The 26,239-nt window shown below is 43.9% G+C and overlaps 1 long non-coding RNA gene and 7 other non-coding genes across 8 annotated transcripts; all 8 read left to right on the forward strand.

The window, feature by feature from the left end:
* The first annotated feature begins 18,630 nt into the window (after positions 1-18,630).
* On the forward strand, positions 18,631-24,748 carry LOC142209566 (uncharacterized). The gene is made up of 10 exons (XR_012716948.1): positions 18,631-18,663; positions 19,978-20,063; positions 21,100-21,139; positions 21,330-21,388; positions 22,342-22,385; positions 22,577-22,633; positions 23,334-23,382; positions 23,585-23,637; positions 24,406-24,447; positions 24,637-24,748. It is a non-coding gene; the product is annotated as an uncharacterized LOC142209566 (long non-coding RNA).
* On the forward strand, positions 20,521-20,590 carry LOC142211048 (small nucleolar RNA SNORD50). The gene has a single exon (XR_012717144.1). It is a non-coding gene; the product is annotated as a small nucleolar RNA SNORD50 (small nucleolar RNA).
* Positions 21,181-21,270, forward strand: LOC142211044 (small nucleolar RNA SNORD35). The gene has a single exon (XR_012717140.1). It is a non-coding gene; the product is annotated as a small nucleolar RNA SNORD35 (small nucleolar RNA).
* LOC142211050 (small nucleolar RNA SNORD50) lies at positions 21,559-21,628 on the forward strand. The gene has a single exon (XR_012717146.1). It is a non-coding gene; the product is annotated as a small nucleolar RNA SNORD50 (small nucleolar RNA).
* LOC142211045 (small nucleolar RNA SNORD35) lies at positions 22,431-22,517 on the forward strand. Its single transcript, XR_012717141.1, has one exon. It is a non-coding gene; the product is annotated as a small nucleolar RNA SNORD35 (small nucleolar RNA).
* On the forward strand, positions 23,186-23,254 carry LOC142211051 (small nucleolar RNA SNORD50). Its single transcript, XR_012717147.1, has one exon. It is a non-coding gene; the product is annotated as a small nucleolar RNA SNORD50 (small nucleolar RNA).
* On the forward strand, positions 23,434-23,522 carry LOC142211046 (small nucleolar RNA SNORD35). Its single transcript, XR_012717142.1, has one exon. It is a non-coding gene; the product is annotated as a small nucleolar RNA SNORD35 (small nucleolar RNA).
* On the forward strand, positions 24,487-24,565 carry LOC142211043 (small nucleolar RNA SNORD34). Its single transcript, XR_012717139.1, has one exon. It is a non-coding gene; the product is annotated as a small nucleolar RNA SNORD34 (small nucleolar RNA).
* Positions 24,749-26,239: the final 1,491 nt, after the last annotated feature.

A 26,239-nucleotide genomic window follows, 5' to 3' on the forward strand; every position in this document is an offset into this window, starting at 1 on the left:
TTTAATTTCTAGTTCTCTAAGGCAAACACAGGTGAAGTTATGTCAAAGTGAATGTAACATGTATGGTAAGCAGAGGATACAAACTTGGAGTTTAACCATACACTGTGCTGACAATCATGTTTGTGCCCCTATTTATTAGAGAAATTTGCGTGTCTGGGTTTTTTTAGACACACATGACAGTTAGGCTCTGTTGCCATGTAATAACGCGCTGCTCATTCTGACACGTAAACACGTGTCAGAGTGAGGCGCTTCAAAACAGACTTTGTAACCCATTGATTTCAGTGCAATGCGTAGCGCATGCAAACCGGCACCCATTGAAGTCAATGGGATCTGTTTTGAAGTGCCTCACTCTGACACGTGTTTACGTGTCAGAATGAGCGCCGCATTATTCCGTGGGAACGGAGCCTTATACTACAAACAAAGCAATGGTTTGGTAGGAAGTTTAGCCAGTTTTGATGGCTTGTAAGTGCCACAGTGGCCTTAGTGGGGAGACAATAGGCCACTATGAGTAAGGGACAACAAGCCCTGAAACATGTAAGAAGCTGGTGGTGTTATTTTGTCTTCACTTTTATGTGTTTGTGATCTTGTGTGCATTTTTTCCATGAGATTTTTCTATTCAGTAGATGTGTTTTTTATAATTGTGCTATGGAGCATTAAAAGTTGTTTTATACATTTTTTTTTGTTTCTTTTGTGTTGCTGGAAATATTTTTTTGTTTTTTCTAGTATTACATTAGTACTGCAGCGTATTCGATCAGGGATCAGAAGACCCCACGATCTTAAAAGGTTAAAAAAAATAAAAAAAATGTTTTAATATGTTAAAAAATAAAAACATTTCAAGAAACCAACAAAATCCAGTTACAAACCTGTCCAACATCTACATGGTGTAAAGAAATAAATCTAATTACATGTTTAATATACCCGTATTCAGCTATACTGTTATTATTTATTTCTCCTACTCGTATAGCACTAACATATTCCATGGCGCTTTTCAGACTCTGTCCCATAAAGAGTTCACAATGTAAGTTCCCTGTCAGTGGGGGAGGACCCGGAGTACACGTAATCGTAGACGAAATCGTGGCATACACCAGCAGAACATACAAACTCCTTGCAGATGTTGTCCTTAGTTGGATTCAAACCCAGGACTTCACTGATAAATGTAACATTTTGTATCCAACATGGTGAACACCATATGTGATCAAAAAGTCATATGTAGCTATCAACCAGCTCCAGGTGCCTGTTTTGGGGTCAGAAAGGAGGCGGACAGAAGGCATTATCATAGGAGTTGCCACTGGAAGACGATGGTGTTATTTGTATATCTGCCACTTGGGGCCATGCTGTTAATTTTGCCCATGGGCACACTTTGTCTAAAACTAGCCCTGCCCCCACACCAGCACCTGTATATACACACATCGTATTGACTGGTGAGTTCCCCAGGATAGTCCTGCTAGCTCTTTGGTGACCTGCAGCTTTTCTTCTTCCTGCGGGAACTCATGGTGTAATAGGCCCAATTCCCTAGAATAAACCTAACTAACCCAAAAGCCTAAAATAATTAAAATAAATACTCCATAACGACTTTATGTGGCTAAAAATAGGCCGCGATGTGTAACGATGCTAGTTATCAGATTTGGAGTCCAATTGGTGGGGCAAGTGGTACAGTACTTAAATATTAATAAATGAAGGATAAGTACCTCAGAAGTAGAAGAAACCGTGGTCAGACGTTAGCAAGGTTCGGTACACAGGAGGAGCAGATCAATCGTAGTCAGGCGTTAGCAAAGTTCGGTACACAGGAGCAGCAGATCAATCGTAGTCAGGCGTTAGCAAGGTTCGGTACACAGGAGCAGCAGATCAATCGTAGTCAGGCGTTAGCAAGGTTCGGTACACAGGAGCAGCAAGGTAGTGGTGAGGTTCAGGGCAACAGGAAGCAGACAGCCAGAATAATCAGGCACAGGATGGAGTAAGCTGTGGGTTTATATAGGACAGGCTAAACTGTGATTGGCCACAGAACAGGTGATCTTAATAACCCAATTACTCCAACAGAAAAGACCAGACAAGGTGAAGTACAGAACAAAACAGGATTCCAAATAGTACTATGGTTAAGGCCGCAGAACATAGCCAGGAAATCATGGGTTCAAGACCCAGTGAGTTCAGTTCGTGACATTACTCCCCCTTTTCCAGGAGCGTCCTCTGGACGGTACTTGGCTTGGCTTTTCTGGATAGCGCTGATGAAATTCTCTTACCAGTTGTGGAGCATGGATGTTGTTTACGGGTTCCCATGAATTGTCTTCAGGACCATACCCTTGCCACTTTATCAAGTACTGTAACCGATTTCGATGAATTCGAGAATCCAAAATCTCTTCTACCAGATATTCCTCTTCTCCTTCAACAATAACTGGGTCAGGTGGAGGCAAGTTACGTCCCGGGAATGGATTTTCCACAAAAGGCTTGAGAAGGGAGGAATGAAAAACAGGGTGAATCCGCATAGAATCTGGGAGTTTTAAACGAAACGCTACAGGATTAATTTGAGCCACAATCTCAAAAGGTCCAATAAACTTCTGACCTAGCTTGGCTGAAGGTATCTTGAGCTTCAAATTTCTTGTAGAGAGCCATACCTTATCTCCTATACCAAAGGAAGGAAAAGACTTGCGATGTCTATCAGCAGTCTTCTTATAGCGATCTTGAGCTTCATGCAGAGCGTTTGTCAATTTTTCTTGAACTTGCTTCAAGGTAGACAGTCTGTCAGAGACAGCAGGAACTGAAGAAGAAATTGGAAGGTTGGGAATGAATGTAGGATGGAAACCCATATTGGCAAAAAATGGACTCTGGGATGTAGAAGAATGCTGGGAGTTGTTATAAGCAAATTCTGCTGTAGGAAGGAAATTAACCCAGTCATCCTGGAGATAACTTGTGTAACACCGCAAATACTGTTCAAGGGTTTGGTTAGTGCGCTCAGTTTGCCCATTAGTTTGTGGATGGAAGGCAGAAGATAAGTTTACTTCAATTCCTAGAGTGGCACAAAAACTCTTCCAGAACTTTGAGGTAAATTGTACCCCACGGTCAGAAACTACATTGTCGGGTATGCCATGTAGGCGGAAAACTTCTCGGATGACTAATTCTGCAGTCTCTTCAGCAGAGGGTACCCCCTTTGTTGGTATAAAATGAGCCATTTTGGTCAGACGGTCTACCACTACCAGAATTGCACGCATATCTTTTGAAGATGGTAGTTCAACAATAAAATCCATGGAAACAGAACCCCAAGGACGAGATGGAATAGGAAGGGGTTGAAGTAATCCCACTGGTGAGGATCGAGGGGTCTTATTCCTAGCACAGGTTTGACAGGAAGAAACATACTTCTTTACATCCACTTGATATTTAGGCCACCAAAATGAGCGAGACAAAAGTTCTTTGGTCTTTTCGACTCCCATGTGACCTGCGGGTCTAGAGTCGTGAACCAGGCGCAGAATTTCTAATCGAGTAGTCTCAGGAACATATATACACTGATCAAGAGTCCAAACCCCATCTCTAAACACCAAATCAATATCTGTGGGGGGATGATTAAGGAAGGGATCTCCATTATAATCTTCTTTGATCTTCTGAAGTATATCCTTGGAAATTATTGCCCCTACAAAATTCTTAGCAGGTAAAATGGTGGTCTCGGATGTGTCATCTTGTGTTATTTCAGAACACATCCGGGATAAGGCGTCTGCTTTTCCATTGCGGGACCCCGGTCTGTAGGAAATAATGAAATTAAATCTTGAAAAAAATAAAGACCATCTAGCCTGTCTACCAGAAAGTCTCTTGGCTGATCGAATAAATTCTAGATTTCGGTGATCTGTAAGAACCTGAACCACATGAGATGCTCCTTCAAGGAGATGCCTCCATTCTGTGAATGCTTTCTTAATTGCAAGTAATTCCTTATTCCCAATGTCATAGTTTCTTTCAGGAGGAGACATCAGGCAAGAAAAAAAAGCACAAGGATGAAGCAACTGTTTATCTCCAACTCTTTGGGACAACACTGCTCCTACTGCTGAATCTGAAGCATCCACTTCAACTATAAATGGGAGGTCTGGATTAGGATGAACTAAGATCGGAGCAGAAGTAAAAAGTGTCTTTAATTGGTTAAATGCTTCATTGGCACTTGAAGACCATTTAAAAGGAATTCCTTTCTGGGTTAATTTTGTTATCGGACTAATAACTTTTGAGAAATTCCTAATAAATTTGCGGTAGAAGTTTGCAAAGCCGACAAATCTTTGGATCTCCTTGACATTCTTGGGAGAAGGCCAGTCTAAAATAGCTTTGATCTTACTAGGGTCCATGCGCAATCCTTCCGTAGAAATGATGTACCCCAAAAACTGAATTTCTGTCTTTTCAAATTCACATTTTTCCAGTTTAATATATAGTTGGTTCTCTCTTAGACGGCTCAAAACCATGGTAACCTGCTTACGATGTTCTTCAAGGTTCTCAGAGTATATTAATATGTCATCCAAATATGCCACCACAAATTGATCCAGCAGGTCTCGGAAGACATCATTAATAAAATGTTGAAAAGTTGCTGGGGCATTGCAAAGTCCAAATGGCATAACAAGGGATTCAAAATGGCCGTAGCGTGTTCGGAATGCTGTCTTCCACTCGTCCCCAGGTCGTATACGGACAAGATTGTATGCCCCTCGTAGATCCAACTTAGTAAAGACCTTTGCTGACCGTAATCTCTCGAGTAACTCTGGAATAAGCGGAAGAGGATAACGATTTTTAACGGTTATTTGATTTAGTTCTCTGTAGTCAATACAAGGACGTAATGTGCCATCTTTCTTTGGTACAAAGAATATAGGTGCTCCTGCCGGAGAAGTGGAATGCCGTATAAATCCTTTGGCCAGATTTTCTTTGATGTACTCATCCAGGACCTTCAGCTCCATCTCTGCAAGTGGATAGATGCGTCCATAAGGTATGGATGCGCATGGTAAAAGTTCAATAGGACAATCATACGTGCGGTGAGGGGGTAGCTGGTCGGCATTCCTTTTGTCACAAACATCTTTAAAGTCCTTATAAGGTTCAGGTAATTCGACAGCGATAGTGTTGGATCTTTCAGTAGCTCCTACCTGTGAAAGAATAGGCTGCTTCAGTTGACAATTTTGTTGACAATATTCAGAAGTGAAAGTTACATTTCCTGACTTCCAGTCTACTGAAGGATTGTGAATGCTGAGCCATGGTATGCCCAAAATTACTGGAAATTTTGGTGAAGAGATTAACTGGAAACTAATCCTCTCCTGATGACCGGGATCAATCAATACTTCCAGTTCAGTAGTTTCATGAGTAACAGGACCAGAATTTAAAGGTGACCCATCAACAGTTACTAATTCAACTGGTGAAGATCTTGCACTGTGCTCAATATGATTATCAAATGCAAACTTAATGTCCATAAAATTTCCAGCTGCACCGGAATCCAACATTGCTGTAGTGGACAACTTGTAGGAACCATATGAAAGCTGAACTGGTAAGGTGAAATGAGGTCGGTTAGAGGTCATATTGTCAGGACAAGATGTGGTGGAAAACAGAGGCTGTGTCACCAGACTAAGAGAAGCACAGTGGGGACAAGATTCCAAATTTGGTAGAATCTCAGTTGCCGCAACTGCCCGTTGAGGTTTCTTAGGGCAGTCAAGAACATAATGTCCAGGTTGTCCACAATAAAGGCATAATCTTTCAGCAAGGCGGCGACGTTTTTCAGCAGTTGAAATTGGTCCCCGGATGGCATCTACTTGCATAGGTTCTGGGGCCGAACCTGTTTGAGAAGGTGTCTGCATCTTTGGGAGAAACCGTCCCTCAGGTAAATGAGAGAGGGTGCCTGCATCATAATAACCTCGTCTTTCTCGCTTCCTTTCCAGGAGTCTTTGGTCAATACGGACGCATAACCGTATATACTCCTCAAAGTCAGCTGGAAGTTCTACTTTAACAAGTTCATCTTTAACAGATTCAGAAAGTCCTCCATAGAACCGCCATTTGAGTGCGGAGGTGTTCCAGGAAACATCAGAAGCCCAGCGCCGAAACTCTGCAGCATATTCCGCAACAGAGCGTCTTCCCTGGCGGAGATCCCGCAGAGCCCCCTCAGCAGTGGCGCAACGATTGGGGTCATCAAATACTAAGTCCATTGCTGCAAGAAAGTCCTTCAGATTGTCCAAAATCTCATCATCCTGTTCTAAATAAGGTGATGCCCATGCTTGTGCATCGTCTATTAGCAGGGCAATGATGAACACAACTTTGGACCTATCAGTAGGGAACTGTGAGGAATGCGTAGAAAAAATCATCCGGCAATGATTAAGGAATCCTCGGTACAAGTGTCTCTTTCCACCAAATTTTTCTGGTAGTGGAATCCGATAAACTTGAGAGGTGGCACTGACAGCAGCAGAATTTGAACGCAATTCATTTACTTGTTGTTGTAATTCAGTGACTTGACTTTTCATTTCATTTAATTGTCCTTGAAGGCCATACACAAGGTTATGCAATTCCGAGATCTGGAAGGCATGCTGTGACAAAGCAGACTCCGCCCCTCCGGCCTCCATGTTGGGCCTGATCATTATGTAACGATGCTAGTTATCAGATTTGGAGTCCAATTGGTGGGGCAAGTGGTACAGTACTTAAATATTAATAAATGAAGGATAAGTACCTCAGAAGTAGAAGAAACCGTGGTCAGACGTTAGCAAGGTTCGGTACACAGGAGGAGCAGATCAATCGTAGTCAGGCGTTAGCAAAGTTCGGTACACAGGAGCAGCAGATCAATCGTAGTCAGGCGTTAGCAAGGTTCGATACACAGGAGCAGCAGATCAATCGTAGTCAGGCGTTAGCAAGGTTCGGTACACAGGAGCAGCAAGGTAGTGGTGAGGTTCAGGGCAACAGGAAGCAGACAGCCAGAATAATCAGGCACAGGATGGAGTAAGCTGTGGGTTTATATAGGACAGGCTAAACTGTGATTGGCCACAGAACAGGTGATCGTAATAACCCAATTACTCCAACAGAAAAGACCAGACAAGGTGAAGTACAGAACAAAACAGGATTCCAAATAGTACTATGGTTAAGGCCGCAGAACATAGCCAGGAAATCATGGGTTCAAGACCCAGTGAGTTCAGTTCGTGACACGATGTTTATTTGTTAAGGGTTACATAAGAATTTGTTAGAATGAAATACCAAATCAATCAATTCAAGAACAAATAAATAAATAAATAATAAATAAATAATTGACCAATAAAACCAACTCAATCAATCGAATAAATAACCAATAAGCATGAAAAAACCAATAATCTAGTCCACCCAGCATTAGCTGGGTGACCATTACCCTCTAACCAAAACATCGCGACAATGCAAGAGTTCATTTTATAAATGGGGGGGGGGGGCGCGGAGCTCCGGTTCCAATAGCTCCTTGAAAAAGACTGCTTGACCACAGCGGCAGATCCGTTTATTTATGTTCAAATTTCCCGCTCTTTTTTACAGCTTTGACCAATCAACAGCTGCTTGAAGAAATCTGCCTGGTGATGGAGAAGCTTGCCCGGTGATGGAGAAGACATCTGCCCGGAGATAGAACCATCTGGAACTTTCGGTGACGACCACTGCGACCAACCTCAGAGGGGGATCATCCTCGTAAGTACCATTGTAAACCTGAGGAGAAAAGAGGGGGAGAAAAAGGGGGAGAAAACACCGCACCACAAAAAACAACACCTCAAAAATCCTAATAAAAAATTAGCCACCTTTCTAAATTATTATGGGCCATTACACCATGTGTCCCCCAGGCAAAATTCCTGGGGGGGCCCTTTTTCATTCTCTTGGTGCACCAATATTAATATAAACAGAAAAATAAGAAAAGAAAGAGGCAGCACTCACCAGGCCGTACTTTTTATAAAATACAGTCCTCTCTTCCATCTTCAATAAAAATATGGACAATGTGTAGGGAGACAGTGTTACAATATGTTTGGCCAAGCAACAACCGTTTAAGCTATGCCTGGTCAAACATGTTCTATCACTCTCTCCCTACACATTGTCCAGGTTTTTATTGAATATTGAAGACACAGCTTGTAGACAGGTGTAGTGCTGTTTGTGCGGGCATTTACTACCCTCAGGTCTATTTGTGATGAACCACATGTTTCTGGGCTCGCTCCATAGCAAATCAGCAAAAAATTACCTAGATCAGGCTTACCTCATTGTAATGCTTTTTTTCATGAAAATTTGTGCCTCCGTTTCCAAGATATTCATTTCTGTAGCCCTGAGGGTGGCTCTGATGGCCCAAAATGCTATGCCTCACACTGCTCTAGTATTCCCTCTCTTTTTTGAGTGACAGGGCCAGGAAAGATTACAATTTAGCTTTCTGGTCCTGTCACTCAAAGAGTGGCCCTCAGAGCTCCAGAGTGCTCCATATATTATGAAATAAATAGATATCTCAGCAATTTCAGTCGGAGCCATCTTTTTGGTCAGGATGTTGAGGTGAATACGGCCTCAAAATCCTGACCAAAAAAACCTAGTGTGAACTTCCCCTAGTGTGTATCTCTGTGTGTATCTCTGTCATCTCTGTGTCTCTGTTTCTGCGTGTATGCCTATGTACCAGAGTTCTGTCTAGGAGTGTCTCCATGTCTCTTTGTATTTGTCTCTTTGTGTCTTTGTGTCTTTGTTTCAGTGTCTCTTTCTTTTTTTTTTTTTTTTTTTTAAATGTAGATTGTGAGCCCCACACAGAGCTCACAATGTACATTTTTCCCTATCAGTATATCTTTGGAATATGGGATGGAAATCCATGCAAACACGGGGAGAACATACAAACTCCTTGCAGATGGTTTTATGCCCTTGGCGGGATTTGAACACCAGGACTCCAGAGCTGCAAGGCTGCAGTGCTAACCACTGAGCCACCGTGTGGCCCCCGGTTTCAGTGTCTCTTTCTGTCACAGTATCTTACTCTATAACCATGCCATTTTGTCTTTATCTCTGCCATGTTCTTCTTTGCTTTGCTACTCTTATTTTTTCTCTGTAACAGTTTGTCATACTGTACGTCATTTTGTATGTATGAATTTTTGTTCACAGGGGAAACACAGGCGGCCGTGAGCAGGAACGTGGATTGGTAAGTAAATAGGGCCCGTTACCTGCAGGGATTACTCCAGCAGGCAATGGTCTATTAAAAAAAAAAAAAATCAGGGGCCCACCAAGCCTCTTAATGTCCCGAGCCTTGTGGTAGCCGCTACCGCAGCTGCCCAGGTATTTACACCACTGTAAGGTGCAGGAAGATTAAGGTGTTAAAGGGGTTGTCCAGGAATTACATATTTTAGCTAGGAGGTCCAGGAAGATGAAAATATATATATATATATATATATATATATATATATATACAGTGGCGTAACTAGGAATGGCGGGGCCCCGTGGCGAACTTTTGACATGGGGCCCCCCCCCATCCCAACTGACGCCGAAGACCTCGACCAACCCCCTCCTCCGCACTCTATTATGTCCCTTACTTCCCCCTGCACACAGTATTAACCCCAATAGTGTCCCCTGCACACACAGTATTAACCCCAATAGTGTCCCCTGCACACACAGTATTAACCCCAATAGTGTCCCCTGCACACACAGTATTAACCCCAATAGTGTCCCCTGCACACACAGTATTAACCCCAATAGTGTCCCCTGCACACACAGTATTAACCCCAATAGTGTCCCCTGCACACACAGTATTAACCCCAATAGTGTCCCCTGTACACAGTATTATGTTCCTCTGTGGACACCCATAAATAATTATTATACTCTGGGGTCTTTTCAGACCCCAGAGTATAATAATCGGAGACCCGGGAAATAAAAACATAAAAAAAAAAAAAACCACTGTTGCTTCTTACCTGTTCCCCGGCTCCTGTGCTGTGCTGTCCTCCTCTCGCGTCCTTCGTTAATGACGTCGGACGTCACATGACCCGGGAAGCATGCCGGGTTCATGTGACGTCAGAGACGTCAGACAGCAGTAGGGCAGAGGCCTGGCAGGATCGCGGAGAGGTAAGTAACAGTTTTTTATGTTCCCTTACCTCTCCGGTCCGCCGATCATTATACTCGGGGGTCTGCAAAGACCCCCGAGTATAATGATAGCCCTTGTGGGGCCCGCGGTGTCACTTGCCGATCCCGGCCCAGCCAGGATCGGCAAGTGAATAGGGCCTGTAACTGCCTATTGAAAAAAAAAACGCAGCGGTAGCGGCTGTCACCGGGCCCCCTAATGGCCCGGGCCCTGTGGCAGCTGCTACTGCTGCTACCACGGTAGTTACGCCACTGTATATATATATATATATATATATATATATATATATATATATATATATATATATATATATACTCCCCTCTCTCCAGCGCTTGGGTGCCCCCTGATGCTGTCTGATCCAGTGGCACCCGGGAACTTGTTCCGGTGGAAGATAGGCCTCAACAGTCACATGAAGTAAGGAGAAGCCCCCAGGCTCCTCTGAACTGAACAGTAGCAGGGGACACCAGATGGCCATGGACAGGTGAGTACTGTTTTGTTTTTGTTTGTTTGTTTTTTATTTTCCACCTTCTCCCGCTTCCTGGTAAAAATCTGTAATTCCTGGACAGCCACTTTAATTATATAAACATTATACAAAAATCCATAAAAGAAACTATAGATCATAAAAAATTTAATAAATATACAGTGTTGACCAAAAGTATTGGCACCCCTGCAATTCTGTCAGATAATGCTCAGCTCAACTAATACAGTCAATAACTATTTATCTCTTGCCATATAGTCAACAAAATTAACATATAGAGTAATTGTTAAAGGGGTATTCCCATCACACTTGTTCACCAACCTGCAGGCTGTGTGCTCTCTTCACTTCCTGGCTTTCTCGGCACATTGGTGGGCGGTATTTCACTTGCCTGCTATCTGCTATGTTTGCAGTCAGTAATGAGGGACTGTTTGTAAATAAATTACCACAGTATGAAGCTGATGTAGAGGCTGATGTAGCAGAGCTGGATTTGAGTCAGTTTGTAATACATATAGAGGTAACAGACTCCCTATCTAAGCCCTTATCAGCCAAATTCAATTAAACCGACTGATAAGTGGAAGAGCAGAAGATAAGAGCTCAGAAATCCTGGAGCTCTCACCTCCCCCTCCCCTATCTGAGGAGCTCTGTTGCTTGTCTGTGGCAGAGACATACACAGCTCAGGGCTCGTTTACATCTGCGCCCGTACTCCGTTCTGCAGGTTTCCGTTTCCTGCACAAAACAGGGGCAGGAGATGGAAACCTGCCAGCATGTTTCAAGCCCATTCATTGATTTGGGCTTGAAAAGTCTCCAGCCATGTGTGCCAGTGAGCGTTTTATGCGCTCCACGGCGAAACTGTTTTTTTATTAACTGGACACAGTCGGACAAGCAGTACTCTGTGTCCGGTTTAGAAAAAAAAAAAAACGGTTTTGCAGCGGAGCACATAAAACGCTCACTGGCGCTCACGGCCGAACTCGGCATGACAAGTTACCGTCTTCTGCATGCAGAAGACGGAAACCTTAAAACAGAGTTCAGGGGCCGGTGTGAACCCAGCGTTACAGCTGCTCCCAGCACTCAGCCCCTCTCTCCCCCCCACCCCCGAGAGCAAGCAGCTACATCACTTGGGGACTGAGCAGATAAGCCCCTGGTCATAGAAACCAGTGTAAACAATGAAGTGAATAAATTAAGATAGCAGCCAAGCAAAGCAGTTTTGATAAAGCAATGTATTTAGAAAAAGTCTTATATCCACGTAAACTAGAAGTATTGATAGGATCCTGGTTATGGGACAACCCCTTTAATGACTTATCTATTCTCTCACCGCTATATGTTATTTCTTGTCTTTACTGCTCCACATTAGGCTTTCTTCCTATAGTTCTATGTGTACTGCAATGGATATTTGACCAGTTGTTAGAAGGACATCTTGTGGTCTATTCTCATTACTACAATGGGAACTTATTATATGGATGTGGCAGCATGAACTGTGAGGACCTCTAGTGGAATATCCTACTTCTTCGCTGAAGATTGTTTGCTTTTTTTTCCTTTTTGGTTCAGATTTTTTAGTTTGTTTTCTTTTATATTTTATTTTATTTATTTTCTTGTTAAGATTAGCTATTATATTTATTAGATTTATTTATATTTATTAGATTTTTTTATCTATATTTTACATGGATTTTAATTAATCATATGGCTATATTATTACATAGATATTCTGATATAAGGCCTTTTGTATAATGTGTTTATAATTAAGTATAATGATATTTAATTTAGTCACGTAGCAAGAAAATAACAAAGACATTGAAAGAAAAATTCCATGACTATGCACAGGCAATGGAAAAACCCAGGCAGATCCATGCAATAGTAATTGGTTCCTAGCAAACCATGGAGGTACATGAGGGAGGAAGGGGGAAAAAGCAGCGGAATGATGTTGGGAGGGAACCAGGTTTAGCGCCAACCAACCCTGGCCCCCATCAATGGGAGAGAGATGTGGCAAGGGCTCCACTTGGACACAACTGTCCAAGGAACAGCAGAAGATGTCTCGGGGACCAGGTATGCAGGGGAAGCCTGGAAGGCAATAGAGCAGGACCAGGTAGTAGTACAGCAGGACCAGGTAGTAGTACAGCAGGACTGATCCTTCAGAGTGTGAGAAATGTTTTACTGTATATTGGCTTCTTAGGGGGTTAACTAGGGCTCATGTTTAAACACAACATCAACATACCTCCCAACCGTCCCGATTTCCGCAGGACATTCACGATTTCGGTGACGTGTCCCGCGGTCCCGGTTGGAGGGAGGTATGTCCCGATTTCAATTCAGATCTGCGTCTGGAGGACGCAGATTTGAGTTGAATACATACGCGACTAAAGCAAGGAGCTGTCACAGCTCAGCTCCTTGCTTTGCCGCTAGCTCCGGCTAGTGGCTGTGTAGACGCGATGTGATGATGTCACATCATTGAGGTGGAACATGAAACTGGGGGCAGATAAAGGAGAGGACGGCATGACACTGGGGGCAGAGATGGTGGCAGCGCCACACCTCCCATGAGGCGACCTGAAGCCAGCGCTTCAGGCGGCGCTATGTCAGGACCCCAGGGAGGGCGCCATTTTTGATTATCTAAGCCAGTCCAGGACAAGCTGTCCTGGACTGGCTTAGCACCGAGCGGTGGTTTGGGGAGGCCACTGAAGCAGCGCTGCTCCAGCAGCCTCCCCTCACGCTCAGGCAGAGAGCAGGTCTTCTCCGTGCCTGCTCTCTGCCTGCGAACGGCACTAAGCCCCGCCCCCTTCGCTCCACCACGCCCCCTACGCTCCGCCCCTCCTCCCGGGGGGGGGGCTATCTGTAGTTCGCCTCGGGCGGCGAAAGGGGTAGGTTCACCCCTGGATGGGGGGGGACATGAATCTGGGGGCAGAGATGTGGGGACATGAATCTGGGGGCAGAGATGGGGGGACATGAGTCTGGGGGCAGAGATGTGAGGGACATGAATCTGGGGGCAGAGATGTGGGGACATGAATCTGGGGGCAGAGATGTGAGGGACATGAATCTGAGGACAGAGATAGGGGGACATGAATCTGGGGGAAGAGATGGGGGAACATTAATCTGGGGGAAGAGATGGGGGGGACATGAATCTGGGGGCAGAGATGTAGGGACATGAATCTGGGAGCAGAGATGTGAGGGACTTGAATCTGGGGGCAGAGATAGGGGGACATGAATCTGGGGCAGAGATGGGGGAACATTAATCTGGGGGAAGAGATGGAGGGACATGAATCTGGGGGCAGAAATGGGGGGACATGAATCTGGAGCAGAGATGGGGGAACATTAATCTGGGGGAAGAGATGGGGGGACATGAATCTGGGGGCAGAGATGGGGGGACATGAATCTGGGGGCAGAGATGGGGGGCATTAATCTGGGGCAGAGATGGGGGGACATGAATCTAGGGGCAGAGATGGAGGGTACATGAATCTGGGGGCAGAGATGGAGGGGACATGAATCTGGGGGCAGAGATGGGGGGACATGAAACTGGGGCAGAGATGGAGGGGGGACATGAAACTGGGGGCAGATGAAGGGTGTATATGAAACTGGGGGAGAGATAGAGGGGGGATATATAATTTACGGGTGACTGTAGGAGGATTATACTGTGTGGGGGCACATGAAAAATTAATGAGAATGGGCGGAGTCAACATAATAGTGGGTGGAGATGGGGGGACATGAATCTGGAGGCAGTTGGTTTTCATCTGAAATTGGCGAGGTTGAAAGATGTAATGCACCACTTCCTCAAACTTAAGCTTTAAAGGGTTGGTGTAAGGCGTATGTGGGAAGGAGAGTAGGTCTCCGGTGACGCACAGGATTTTACTGCAACTGGTCGAAGCTTCACCTCTAGTGTGCTCAACCATATACGAGGCAAATTTGTTTATGGTGGCATGTTGTTCAGCTTTTTTCAGTGCTCTGAGGGTAGGAGAACTAGTGTTGGAGTCGCGACTAAAACGGAGGGGATATTAGCAGGGGATGTGATGGTGACTAACGGTATGGTACAGGTGAGGATTTGGCGGTCAAAGACTGACCTAGGGGGAAAAGGGGCATGGTTAACTCTGCTAGTCATGGGAAGCTTGGCATGCCCCTTTTGGGTGGTGTCGCGGTATTTGGCAGACAAGCCAGAGGCAAATGCCTTTTTAGCACACCCAGATGGGTCGCCTCTTACTTAATATCAGTTTGAGGCGCTTTCTATGCAAGATCTGCAGGAACTGAGCTTCCCTCTGTGGGATTATGGTACTCAGTCTTTTCATATTAATGTGGGAACGGAGGTGGCCCATGCTGGGCTGATGGAAGACGACGTGAAAAGAATTGGAAATCGGCGTATTATGCCAGATATGTGAGGCCGGTCCTCGTCCTGTGATTCTGTTGTTTTTTCTTCTTTTGCAGATCGTCAGTACCCTGTTGTTTGTTTTATAGGCCATTCGTACATTTTTTGGGCAGCTCAGAGGGCTAAGTTCACACCAGGTGGTAGAAACCTTGGTTTTAAACATATCAAGGAGGGGCATCAGGGGCTTGAGATAGTGCCAGGTGCTCCTGTAAGCTGTGGACTTCAGCCATAGCCGGTCTTCTTGGTCATCCACCCTGGAGGAAATGACCTCTGCTTTATTCACATGGCAGAGCTCTTGGCTGTCATGTGATCAGACTGAGACAGGATACCTGGCTTCATCCCTGAGGTGGTAATCATATGGTCTGAAATCGTTTCCAGGTTAATGTAGCAAGGGGCCAGGGACATTGAGTTGGTGGAACGATGCTGAAGATCAGTAAATGCTAGGATGGCCCATTTTTTTAGATCTACGGGTGGGGTAGTGGTTCGGCATGGGCAGTTGGAGAGGGACAATGCTAGGCTGATGCGCCCCGATGGTGTACATTTAAACGACATTAGCCTAGAAAGGTTCTTGTCCAGCTTGTAAGATGATGTCAAACAGGTGCTATTTCTTTTGGGTGTGGTTGGAGCCCGGTGTAGGGGAACACGGTCCCTCTGTGGCAGGTACTGCACAGAAGAGAGGTTGGGCAGGGAGGTGTCTGGTCCTCCAGATGTCAGCGCCGGGCCATCCGCTCCTGATCCAGAGTTGATTTCCATGGTTACGAGCTTTGTTTTGTGGGTTGCCATGACAACCTGGTAACCATGGCAACGGGTTAGACAAGTTAATAGTCAATTTTAAATAAACTGTGGCCGTCCTTTTGCCCACAAAAGGAATTAAAGTTCTTGGTGTCTTCATGTCAACGGGAGGGAAAGTGTGACTGGGAAAAGGTACACATCCACACTATCCCCTTGGTATAAGTCACTGGTTGGCTACCCCTCTGGTTTAGATGATCACAAGCCAGGCCTATCATAGGCCACTGGGCTGGGGTGGAGAATCTGAGTGTCCAGAGGACCATTAGAAGTTCATGAGAAAAGAGTCATGCTTTACAGGAATCCATCAGCCAGGACCCATTTGCATCCAGGTATATGGGCCTCTGTGACTTCTGTTAACTCAGCCCCCATATCAAATAGTGGGTGAGGCAGAGTACCATATATTGAATGGAGTGGAGTAAAGGCACTATTAACATCCTAAACTGGGCACCCCTCCTCCCAAGCCTGGGAATAGCCATCCAGGTGGTAACTATCAGGAAGATGCATGAGTTAACTGTTGCAAAGTTCTCAGTAAAGTTTCATCTTAGTTAAATTGTACCACTGCCTCGTTGCTGTTCTTACCATCAGGGCCTAATTGAACACCACCATATGGCTCAGGGTGAGAGAGGACTGCTCTCCAACTGGAAGCACTCCAGGGGAACAACTACCACCACCATCAAGTACCACGCAGGTCCTCCTCGTCATTGTCCAGCCTGGGAGACTGGCTAGAGAACTTTGGTTGAGTGTACTCAGCCTATCCTGTGACATCACCACTGCCACTACTGCTCTCATCCCCTCCATTGGACTGCGGCATTACCACAAGGAATAACAGGAACAACTCAAAGCACAATTGCAAGAAATAAAGCTTCAGCATCGTTATTTCATGGAGAATTTACAAATAGCTTTTGTCAGAGAAGTTTCTCATGGCTCCGATGTGTATTATTCGCCATCAAAAATTAATTTCACATTATATCGGTTGTCTTATTAGGACAAATCTTTGGGAGCCATATTCTAGAGTTCCCCCTAAAAATTCTTTCCAATTTAAGCAATGACTGCACTAGTATAGCAAATGTTAGCACCTTAAATATGATGCCCACTTAGAAGCAGAGCAGGGGCCAATTCCACCACAGTGAGGTCACCATGAGCTCTATGACAGCAGGGGTTCTCGTCAAGTTCTGTAGCTATTGAGGTTTTCCTATGGCACAAGTGATCTAATGACTGAAAGTTCAAACACCCTAAGAAGGGACTTAAAAATAATATAACACAGTTAACCCAAGCTACAAAGACATCAAATATTTTTTTCCATATGGTGAATGCCATAGCTGGAAAAAAAAATCAAAATGGCCGAACTACCCTGCTTTTGCTATTTCGCCTTCCAAACAAATTTTTTAATAGACAGCAATCAAAACATCATACTTTCTCCAAAATGGTATGAAAAGTAGATATGGTGCTGCAAAAAAATGCCTTATACCCAGTTCCATATTCTGAAAAAATAAAAAAAATTATGGATGCTAGAATATGGCGACTCAGACTTTTGTTAAAGTTTTAAAATGTAACAAAATGTTATTTGGCACCAACATAATCATAACAACCGAAAGAATATAGGCAATATGTCATTTTGGATGCACAGTAAGGGGGAGTTCACACTACAGTTACTAAAGTCCGTTGCTGTCTTCTGTCATAGATTGTAAGCTCTTGTGAGCAGGGCCCTCAGTCCCATTGTGTGAAATGACTTTTCTTGTAATGTATCTTTCTGTCTGTATTTGAACCCTACAATTGTACAGTGCTGCGGAATATGTTGGCGCTATAGAAATAAAATGTATTATTATATATTATTATTATATTATATTAAACTGTCACAGACTCATTCTGCATCTGTTCCCATTGACACTAATGTAAACAAGACTTCATCTTCCATTACAAAAGTAAACAAACATGATTGAAGCTAGAGTCTGCCATGTTGTTGTTTACATTAGTGTTAATGGGAAAGGAGATAGAATTAGTCTGTGACCCTTCTCTGTGACAGTTTGATGTCCATTGCTATCATCCTATGAAGGAAGACAGGTAGACATTACTAATAAACATTAGTAACGGTAGTTTGAACTCCCCCTAAATGACATAGAAACAAAACCCATCAGAAAATGGTGCAAATGGTTTTCATCTACATCACCTCCATTATGAATCTTTGCAGCTTCCCAGTACATTATATAGAATAATAACTAGTGCTGCTATGAAGTGTAATCTGTTCTGCAAAAAATAAGCCCCCTTACAGCTCTTGTAAGGGAAATTGTACAATGTTGTGGCTTTTTGTTTTTTGAAAGCAGGACTAAAAAACGAAAATCAATACACAATCAATGATGAGGCAGGAAGGGGTTAATACATCTCTCCAAGTGTAACCTTGGGAAAACCTGTGCTGTGAGCCAATCAAATATAGCTTTCAGGCCAGTCAGAAGGAATAATGCTTCTCAATAGGGACAGAAGGTACAGGACTTATTAGAAGAATTCGGAGTACCGTAATGCAAATAAAACGTCATTGGTGATAAAAGAGCCACTTGACCCGAACGCCACCTATAGAAATGTTGTCCCCTATAGATTAGCAACTAGTTTTCAAAGAAACCTAAGGGCGTAATCTGGGAATAACAGCACAATGTACTTATACTAGGAGTTACTACTGCTAGAAGCGTGTTCTATATGTGCCAGGAAGTATTTATAGCGCCTTGTATTTCATGTACATGGAAACCAGCAACATAAAGGTGAGAATCTGTAGACGATGCCATGTAATAAGATTCTATAGCTATTAGAGCTTCGCAAACATGGCAGCCGCTACAGACACGAACACCAGCTCTCTAGTCCTCTAGCAGTCCTAATGACGTCCCTTCCGAGTTACCGCCCACAATCTCTATAATGGCCGCGCCTCTCCGAACTCCACATATGCGGCTATAAAGACACGCCCACTGCCACGAGCTCATTTCCGGCCCTCGGAGTTTTTAGGCGACCCCGTAGCGGGAAAGCGTTCTCTTTCTTCACGGCGTGCGTTGTGGGAAGGTGAGCGGAGCAGGGTGAGGGCCTGGGTTGGGGCTGCGCGGCTGTATTACTCGCTGTTATGGCTGGTTTCGGGTGTGTGTGAGGGGCTTTATCTTCTCAGTAAGAGGTTGTTGTGTTTTATACTAATTGTGACAGTGGGCTAGTAACACGTGGCCGGGCCTGGTAAGTGCGGGTTACCGGTGCACATATCACTAGTGTGAGCCCTTCATGCCCCCTCCAGGGAATCCTCGCACTAGCACACGTAGCTGCTGACTCCTTTTCTTTCAGACACTGATGTGATTTCAGGCTGTGCCTTATATTAGCCGGTGCTTGGCCCTGTAGACTAGTGTGTAGTCAGGGAGCCACATTGCTGCTTGCTTCTATCTAGTGTGATGGAGGTTTCTTGTGAGCCACGTTGCTGCCTGCTTCTTCTATCTAGTGTGGTGGAGGCTTCTTGTGATGAACATGTGAGCAGACCCTTATGTTATTCCTTTGATATGTTGGGAGTGGCTTTCTGCAGGAGTTTCTCTTCTGCTACTGCATGAAGAAACCACTTGGGGCCTGACTTATCAAGTGCTGCATTTTCCATGTCTGTTTAGATGACACCTAAAGTACTGCATAGAGGACTTCTGTCAGTCGAGGGTGGTTGGTTTTTTGGGGGGCAATTTCACCCTAGACTTAACCAAAACCACAAGCCATGAAAGAGTTTGCAGTCTTCAATGTAAAACTGGCTGCACCCTATTGTAGCCTATGGTATTGGATAACTGCTATTTTAGCGGGCAGGTTCTCCATTGTGCTGGTCCTGAGATGGGTATGACCGACTGGGGGCTCAGTGCAAATGTGAACCTAGCCTATCACTGTGTCCTAGTGTGAAAACCAGTATAAACTTTCTTCTACAGTATAGAACTTGCATCTGTAAAGCCTACAAAAGGTGGAAACCCATTTAATCCATGAAATCTAATGGGATTTGCCATGCTTCTGCTGGCTTTATAATGAAACAGGCAGAGTTCTCCTTGCAGGACTCTTATTTCTGTGACTCTAAGCAGAGATTCCAACGCAAGTGTGACTCCAACCTTGCGTGCTGGGTTTTAGCACACACTGTTGGGCTCAATGCTTCTAATATGTTGCATCTTAATCTGCACCAGACAGTCCCAGCCATCAGCTGCCACAGATTTCAGTGTCTGCCTCTGCCACAAGTTGCAGTAAATTTCCCAGGCTGTAGGGGGCACTGCCATCTTCCACTAAGTTTATCCAATTAAAATAAGAATGCTATGAAAACACTTGCTAGAGTGAATTTACTAACGTTTTTTTCTTTGCTACTTTGTTTTTTTGCAGTGAATCTGGAGGACACTTCCTGGACGTTACTGTTGAAAATGACTGACACTGGCAGAGAATGTAGAGCCTCCTCCTGCACTAGACAGGTATTCCAGCAGGCACAGAACATGCTGCTTCTAGTTAGAGGTTGGGAGATACATGTTCATGTACAGTGGTTAATGGCTGGACTAATATTGCTATCAGTAGACTGAGCAGTAATAACCTTTCATTTCCACTTAAAACCTTTTAACAGTAGGTGGAGCATAACTATAAAAATGTTGATTGCCAAACATTCATTATCTGATATTGAGCAGCAAAGGAATGGTAATCAACAGTTTATCCCTGAGAAACCGTTAATGGGTTCCAGCACAGTCCCATTGACTTTCAGGGCATAAACTGGGCAGGTTCATGCCTTAATGCACAAGTCTCTGGCGTCTAGTCATAACTTTGGTCTTTACAAACTTGGGACCAGTGTGACTAAAGTCCAAGCTGGGCAGCTGGCTGACAGGACTTTCCATAAGACACAATAAGCTAGATGCTTTTCTGTAGACATTAAAGTTACCTGAACTATGATGAGTCTATCCCGAACCTGACCTGTCTGATGACAAAACACTATGGATCTGACTGCTGAGTTCATGGTGCCTCAATCTAGTTGAAAGGGCTTTTCCAGGGTATTGGAATAGAATAGGTAACGATTAATTGATAGTAAACACCAGGCATCCATACCAATCTGCTGTTTGAAAAGCCTTTTCTAAGGAGGTCTCGCTGCCTAGTCACTTGGTCCTTGCTGCAGCTCAGTAATGGTCATTTATAAAGCCTCCATGTGTGTAAGTGCTGTTGCTTCTATACCTCAAGCTTCAGTCCCTCTGGTTTTAGATGTTAAAATCAAGATGATTGGTATTGGAAACTTACACCTTGCTGAAACTTGGAGAACTACATAACATCCTAGGTATCAAACTTCTAAGTAAAGCATTTCATGACATTCTGCCAGCATTCTTGATTGTAGTAATGAGTATAGCACAAGGGACCTGCACGATGCTGGTTTGTGACTTTACCACTAATACAGTATGACCTAGAGTTGTGTATTTGTTAATGTTATGACCTGTGCTAAAGCTTGAAATTTTGATTTATTTTATTTTTTAGTGCTCTGACTGTACAACATGAAATCTCCATTAACCCAAAGGTAAGTTTTTATTCATCAGTTACCACCAGTTGATGTGTAAATGCAAGTGATGTTCATTCTCACGATGGTCTTCCAAGCCTCACTGAAGAGGTTCTGACGACAATGCCTATTGGCTTTGCTGATGCGCTAAATGACACTGTATATATTATGTGCCTGAAGTCCCCTTTATAACAATAGCTTTTTGTTGTAGGTTGTTTCAAGATGGGTGGAGAAGCTGAAGGTGGCACCATTGAGCTGGATTATACACTGGTATGAAAGAGCTTTAAAAGTTTTTAATGGGGTGTGCAAGTGGTTCCCATGGCTAACTGAGTGCCAGTATGAATGTTCTACCTCCATATAAAACTATCTGCATAGATTATGCAAACTGTGGGTGCCTATTAACTTAGTTTCAGCACCTCCACAGGCAAGTCAGTGCAGTTGAACTATGATGAGTCTATCCCGAACCTGACCTGTCTGATGACAAACAACTATGGATCTGACTGCTGAGTTCGCTATGGTATTAATGGCATACGGGGCAGAACTTGGATATAGGACTTGTAAGGGAGGATGGGTTGGCATTCAAAGATCAGGGGGTCCACACTAGAGATAAGCAAACAGTTTGGATCAGCCGATCTGAACAGCACGCACCCATAGAAATGAATGGAAGCACCTGTGCCGCCGGCAAAGTCAGCGTCACAGGTGCTTCCATTCATTTCTATGGGTGCGTGCTGTTCAGATCGGTTGATCCGAACAGTGTTCAGATCGGTTGATCCGAACAGTGTTCGGATCGGTTGATCCGAACAGTGTTCGGATCGGTTGATCCGAACAGTGTTTGCTCATCTCTAGTCCACACTCAATGCTACTTGAAGAGGTTGCACGCTGTCCTGACAACAAAGCCCATGGCTATATTTTGTGCAGTGGCTATGCTTGGTATTGAAGTTCAACCCATTCTAGTGAATGGAATTGCACTGCAGACAGGCAGCTTCACCAATGTGAAATCCCATGACCTTTGACAGTTACTGCTGTACGCATTAATACCGCTGGTTTGTGGGGGTGCTAGGAGTTGAATTCCTGCCAGTATACAATTGATGAGTTGCTTTGTACATACCAGCTGCAGTACATTAATTGTTTCTCCTTGACTGTCCTCTGCAAATTTGCTTAAGATGAGGCATGTGAACTTTGAAAAGTTTAACCCATAGGAACTAAAACTTCTTTTATTCCAGGTTAATCCATGGCTGTACAACCTGAACACTGTTTAGGATTTGAGGTAAGAGTTTCAGCACTGCAGATTGTGATTTTCTAGTAATTAAAATGCAAGTGATGTTTATTCTCACGATGGTCTTCCAAGCCTCATAGAGGTGCTGACGACAATGCCTATTGGCTTTACTGATGCCCAGCATGACACTAGATTAATAATGGCTGTTAATTCCCAATTGTAACGATAACTTTATATTGTAGATTGTTTCAAGGCAGCTGAAGCCGGATGAGACCCTCAATGAGCTGGATCAATTAAAGGTATGGAAGAACTCGATTGTTGCTGTATCATTAGACAGGGTGAAAAGCTGCTGAGGCCCCTTGTTGTGGAAACTGCTTTTTGTTGAAGGATGTGGTTGGTGCCTTTTTTTTTTTTTTTGGCCATGGAGTGTCTATAAAAAAAATGGAAAACTTAAAGTAAGCGCTTCTCCCTTTTGCTCAATCTACTCCTGGCCATGGCTCAACTGCAGCAAAAAGCATCCTTTCTGCATAATAGGGCATCAGCCTAAAGGCCTTTTGTCCTAGAGGGGCCTCTTGTACTAATGGCATAAAGTTGCGTAATATAAGGTGTTTGGTGGAAATTGTAGCTGTTTCTGAAGAGCTCACTAGGAACTGGTTCTATGTGGCTGGAACCTTCTTTGTGTAGATCTAAGGCTTGTATCTCGAGTGTAGAGGAATCTGAGGTGGTCTTCTGCTCCATATTTCAGCCCTGTGGGTCTTTTGACTCTGCCACAGCTTTGCTTAGATTCTACTTCCACACATGCTCCAATCAGCTGCAAATTCCACTATTGGCCACAGTCATAAGCTTTACTTCAACAATGATGAGTCTATCCCGAACCTGAATTGTGATGACACAACTTTTATGGATCTGACTGCTGAGTTCTCTAGAAATCCTGTGCATGGCTGATAATGTGTACTGGAACATGTTTGTGGTCTGATCATATTGTATTTAATTTTATAGGCTCATGGAAAACTTCAGTGGACAATGTGCGAAAAAAAACTATTCAAAGGTAACTTTGTGGGGTTTTTTTTTGGGGGGGAGGGGAATCATAACAATTCAATGCAAATGATGCTTTACTCACGATGGTCTTCCAAGTCTCGGTGAAGAGGCCCTGACGATAATGCCAACTGGCTTTGCTGATTCCAATGAAGTAGTATAACAATAACCCCAATTATTTTTCAAGGTTTTTAACTTGTTCCTTGCCTTTTTAGGTCAGGCGTGTAAAAGCTCAGCAAGGTCTTGAACAGGAGTCTGCTGACTTCAGGTATGCTGAATGACTGTTCATTGATGTAATGGAGAGCAGGACCCTACTATTCTCTAAATTGATCACTCTTAGATTGTCTGTACTTTAATTGGATGTTTTATAAAGTGCTGTGTACTGTTGGCACTCTAAAAAATCTATCATGGTGGTAGCACTACTGCCCAGTAACTCATTGGCTTGTGAATTTTAAACTTTATCCGTTGCATTTATGATACTGCTGTCTCCACTCATGGCACGGTAACTGGAGACCTCAAATTGCCTTTTCCCACTAAACCCCAAAACAAAGGTTTTGACACTCAAGCAGAATTGACCATGTGACCTGTGGCCACCAGTGACTGGGTCTTGTTCAAATCTCTTCTAAAAACTGCTAGATACGTAACTGCAAATGTGCTGAAACTGGATTTGACTACTAGTTTACTAGTCCTCCAGACTGATGCCATTGAGAACTATAGAAAAGCCCTTAGTCAAGTGGTTGTCCATGGTGTGGTGCACTTCTCTGTTCTGGTTATGCAAAGATAAATGTCCTATACAGTATCTGCCATGTTAAGGCACTTCATTGGCTTCATCAGGTACTTTACAAACCTTTTCTGCCATACAATTAGGACTAGAACATAACTGACAAACTTCTATGTAAGTGGACAAAAACCTGTCCCCTAGTTGACCCAGGAGTATGCAGCGCACCTATGATACGTATAGCAGTAGTTTTAATAGTGTTTGGCTGTAAAATTTGTGATGGAAGTTGAAGTCAATGATATCTGTTCTACTTTTCAGGGTGTTGGAAGGATTTGAAGTTTTCAACCACTTTTGTATATGGTAAGCTACAGCATTTATTTCCTTGATAAATTACATGTGTTCTGTCAGTGATGCTTTGTATACTTACCTACATTGTTTGACTATCTGTGAAAACACTCACTTATACACTGAGACAGATTGTACAACTGCTAGGGGAAGGTAATCTTGCCTTTGGTACAAGATTAATTTTATATTTTTTTTCTTCCCTAGGTATATGGCTTGAAACATACTAGGACATTGTCTCATGGATAACATCATTGTATTTTATTTATTGATTTGCATTTAACTGCTGAAACTGACTAATAAAAGGGAGTAAATGAAAGTGGTTTGTCTGTCTGGGTGCACAAACAGACCTGCAGTGGCGTTAATTAACTTCTTAGTTACCTTAGAGTATGCAACTCTAAAGCTTTCATGGTGGAGTAGGATTTGACAATCTGCTATACTAAATTCACACATTTGTCCTTCAGGTCCACATAGGTAAAGTTTGTGGGTTTTTGTTTTTTTATATATACTGAAATCAGGAAAAAAAAAATTCCTGGGCACTTCTCCCCCTAATTTAAGTGCAATTTGGGACTTGGCCAAACACTATTGTGAGTTAAAATATGAAACCGTCAAATATGAAAGACTCTTTAAAGTGTTGTCTAAACCATCCCACCCTCAAAGTGGTGGACATGTGGGAAGCAGCACCAGTGCACTTGGAAGTTCACCTTCAATTTATTTCTATAGGGTGAAAATAAAAAATGGTGCCTAAACCCAGGAGTAAAATCCTTCTGCTGTGGCAGGCAGAGCCATTTTAAAACCTTGCTAGGCCCTCTGCAAGGGCTCAAGTGAATCGCCACTACCTAGTAATAGTTGACTTTCACAAATGCTAATGGCCTCTACATAGTATAACATCCCTGGTGGCTAGTGCCCCCTTAAAGGTTGCGCCCATACACTTGTATCCTCACTGCCCAGGTTGCACCACACCTTGAGAATGCCAATGAGTTGGCAGCCTGCACCCACTGTCCTAGACAGTGGGACAGAAAATGCATGGCTGTCCAAAGGGGGCTCCTGCTACCATAGGGCATGGTGTAAGTGCGCTGTTGGTCCTATAGTTAAAGCAGCCCTGGTGGTGGGGAGATTTTCAGATATTGAATGGTGGGCCCGCAAAACTCCATGGAAACGTTCCTTTAATCTGCATGTTCAGTATGTAAAATGGTGTTACTTCCTGGCACTAATTTGCCAGTAAGTAGCACTTCGTCTATTTACATCTTGGGAAACTTGGATATTTTTTCCTTTAATCCTCTTGGAGCTAAAAAGGCTTTTTGTAAGACTCAATATGCCTGATAAGGTGATCTCTCCTTAAGGGGTGATATCCCCAGAACCTGCTCTAGAAGTTTCATCTCTGCCAAATCAGTTTTCCCTAAGCTGTGCTGAGATCCAACTAGATTGAAACAGTGCTGTACACAGCTGGGATATCATAGCAGTGTGTTTTCTATTAAAGAAGACCTTTCACCATTTTGCCCATAGGCAGTTCTATATACTGCCGGAAAGCTGACAGTGCGCTGAGTTCAGCGCACTGTCGGCTTTCCCGATCTGGGCCCAGTGTGAAGAGCTTACGGTCCCGTAGCTCTTCTATGGTCAGAAGGGCGTTTCTGACACTCAGTCAGAGACATCCTTCACAGCACAGCCAATCGCGCTGTGCTGTGAGAGCCGGGAGGAACTCACCCCCCCCCCCTCCCTCCCTGATAATGCTCGTCTATGGACGAGTACTGCGAGCAGAGGGAGGGGTTCCTCCCGGCTCTCACAGCACGATTAGCTGTCAGCTTTCCGG

Source organism: Leptodactylus fuscus, chromosome 6 (assembly GCF_031893055.1).
Source record: "Leptodactylus fuscus isolate aLepFus1 chromosome 6, aLepFus1.hap2, whole genome shotgun sequence".
NCBI lineage: Eukaryota > Metazoa > Chordata > Amphibia > Anura > Leptodactylidae > Leptodactylus > Leptodactylus fuscus.